General features: G+C 35.2%; 1 long non-coding RNA gene across 2 annotated transcripts; it reads left to right on the forward strand.

The window, feature by feature from the left end:
* The first annotated feature begins 392 nt into the window (after positions 1-392).
* Positions 393-1655, forward strand: LOC143736614 (uncharacterized). 2 transcript variants are annotated; one of them, XR_013203505.1, is made up of 3 exons: positions 393-434; positions 1417-1483; positions 1566-1655. It is a non-coding gene; the product is annotated as an uncharacterized LOC143736614 (long non-coding RNA). The 2 variants fall into 2 exon arrangements; XR_013203504.1 differs by lacking the exon at positions 393-434 and adding an exon at positions 995-1066.
* The last annotated feature ends 1577 nt before the right edge of the window (positions 1656-3232 follow it).

Below are 3232 nucleotides of genomic sequence, written 5' to 3' on the forward strand. Positions count from 1 at the left end.
ATGTAACTAAAATCTGCAGCATCGTTTATTTAAGCTGCGGGGTTTCCATAAAGGACCTTAAAATAAATGTTTTGGATGTATTCAGTTTTAAATCTTATTTAGAGATTATTTTAGTCAGACATGCTTATATGTGCATAGGCCTATTTTATTCCTCTTCAGTTACTTACTTTTTAAATTTTGCTAGGTTACTTTTTAATTCTTCTTTTACTCTGTCTTTGATTATAACTTTTAGCAATTTGCATGATACATTGTTTAACATGTAAGCTATATGACACTGTCACAATGTGATAAGCAAAACATATAAAAGTCAAGTCAATGCTATTTATATAGGCTAGCGCTTTTCATTGCCATTTAAAATAGCATGGTCTTTCCTTCTCTCTCTCTCTCTCTAGAGACAGCAAACACTGCAGGACAATCAGGCATCCAAGTAACATGTTAGTCTGGTTTATATTTTATTTTTAATGAGAAAACATTATAGAGTGCAACAGGCGGTTTCTGGAAGTAAAAACATTTACTTTCTCCGTACAGAAATTAATTTTAAAGACAGACCTACTGTGAGCTAAGAGGTTGTTAATACATGGTATTTGCTTCTGATAAAGCCTTCAGTTTATTTTTTTTGTAAATAATCGTGCTTCACAGTTGAAGTCCTGGTGAAAACTACATTACCCATGAGCCATGATGCAGTAGTGAAAATTATGTCAAACATAGTAAAAAAAAAAAAAAAAGCAACACACTCCAAAATAGCTCTGCCCACTCCCATGAAGCACTGCGAATGACATAATCTCCCTATCCTCTCAAAATACTGAAATGTTTGTATAATCTATATATGCATATTTATATATATATATATATTTTTTAAATCACTATGGGAAATAAGAATGAAAAAGGGGGGAGGCACTGTTGCACTCTATGTATAATGACAGATGAACTGACAGATATTTTATGTAAACAGGCAAAATCTCTGCATCTGATGATGGCCATGTGTTTTCACTGATCATAACTGGTTTAACTCTTGGCTCCTTTGAGATCAATATGACTTCTGCCAAACCAAATGTGCCGGCATATTGTAAGTGTAATAAACGAGAAACTATTAATTCACGAGAAACTATTAAAACAGTTTTCGCCTATGTAATGTATAAAATTAATCTTAATTAAGCAGTCGTAGTTAACTATTTGGGGCCAATTTTAAGGAAGGTCGCATTCTGGTCTAACATTGGCATGTGCACATTTGCAATACAGAATTTTTTTATGGTTTTGGTACTATTGGATCGAGTTTTGTAGAATAATACAAGATTAATTTATTTTATGCGGTGTCATGCTCCTGGATTATTCAGACTCAGAATTGTAACTATTACTACAGCCTTCATCAGCCCTTTATTTTACTGCAGACTTATCAAACTTATTTATTTACTGCAGATTTGATCAAAGCCAAATACTGCCCAAACGGGGATACTGGGAAAGAAGAGAAACAGGATAATACAAGGTTAGATTCTATCTTTATATTCTTTCCCATTTTGTCTTCATTTTCCTTTTTCCTGTTATTGTTTTAATTTTTATATTCTCAGATCATCAAAGGTTTCTGAAAGCAAACACCAGTCAGTTGGTTGAAAAAGTGAAGAACATTGATCCAATAATTGACAATCTTGATTGCTCAATGAATCAGTTAGAAATGTGCTAGCGAATCCAACACACCAGATGAAGACGAGGGAACCGCTGGACTATGTGAATTGTGAAAGCATTGCCAACGACCTGGTCAACGCTTTGTTCAAGCATGAAGAATCTCTCATGAAGAAACTGCAATAACAACTGTTGTAGCCTATTGTTTGGCATTATGTACTTAAAAAGTTTTTAAAAAAATAAATTGTTTTTAATAATTGATTGGTGATGGAGTTTTAATTTTTGTATTTAGAACCAAGTATATTGTACAAGTAAGAAGAAATCTAGTTTTAAATATACTTCTTTTGAAGTGTTGGTGCTTAATGTAAAAATATATAATGTAAACGATAAATCAAGTTTGAGAATTCTGCTGGCAACTGTATACAGGCCACCAGGGCACCATAAAGATTTTATCAAAGAATTTGCTGACTTTCTATCAGAATTAGTATTGACTGCAGATAAAGTCCTAATTGTTGGTGATTTTAATATACATGTAGATAATGAAAAAGATGCATTGGGATTGGCATTTAAAGACATTCTTAACTCTATTGGAGTTAGACAACACGTGTCAGGACCTACTCATTGTCGTAATCATACTCTAGATCTAATATTATCACATGGAATCAATGTTGATGCTGTTGAAATTCTGCAGCAGAGCGACGACATCTCAGATCATTATCTAGTCTCATGTAAATTACATTTAGCCAAGGCTGCAAAAGCCAACTCCGTGTTACAAGTATGTTAGACCTATCACTTCTGCCACTAAAGATTGCTTTATCAATAATCTTCCTAATCAGTTTCATCATCTCAGCATCCCAGATAGCTTAGAAGAACTTGATATTGCAAAAGAAACTTTTAACTCTCTCCTTTCCAGCACTTTAGACACAGTTGCTCCGTTGCGCTTAAAGAAGATTAAAGAAAATAGTCCAACGCCGTGGTACAACGAGCACACCCGGGCCCTTAAGAGAGCAGCCAGAAAAATGGAGCGCAACTGGAAGAAAACAAAACTAGAGGTATTTCGGATTTCATGGAAGGAGAGCTCGATTGCTTACAGAGAGGCTTTAAAAGCTGCTAGATCTGCTTATTTTTCAACCCTATTAGAAGAAAATAAACATAATCCTAGGTATTTATTTGAAAAAGTGGCTACACTAACGAAAAAGAAATCTTCAAGCCCAGAAGTTTCCAAGAAACACAACAGTAATGACTTTATGAATTTCTTCACTTATAAGATTGATAATATTAGGGACAAAATTATAACTATGCAACCGTCTACTACAGCATCACATCAGGGAGTGCATTATAGTCTCCCTGAGGTAAAATTTGATTAATTCATTGCCATAGGAGAGGAAGAATTTTGCAAACTCGTTAATTCATCTAAATCGACAACATGTATGTTAGACCCTATACCGACTAAACTATTGAAAGAGATGCTTCCAGAAGTCATAGTGTCACCATTGTTCCTTCGTGCTCCCACTGCGCCGCCCACACCAGCCGTTCCCCCCACACCACCGGATTTCCCCGCGCCATCTGAGCCACGCCTACCGGTTCCGGAACCCTATGCGGGTGAGTCAACTTA

Source organism: Siphateles boraxobius, unplaced genomic scaffold (genome assembly GCF_051911475.1).
Source record: "Siphateles boraxobius isolate OS27281-9 unplaced genomic scaffold, OSU_SipBor_1 130, whole genome shotgun sequence".
In the NCBI taxonomy this organism is placed as follows: Eukaryota; Metazoa; Chordata; class Actinopteri; order Cypriniformes; family Leuciscidae; genus Siphateles; species Siphateles boraxobius.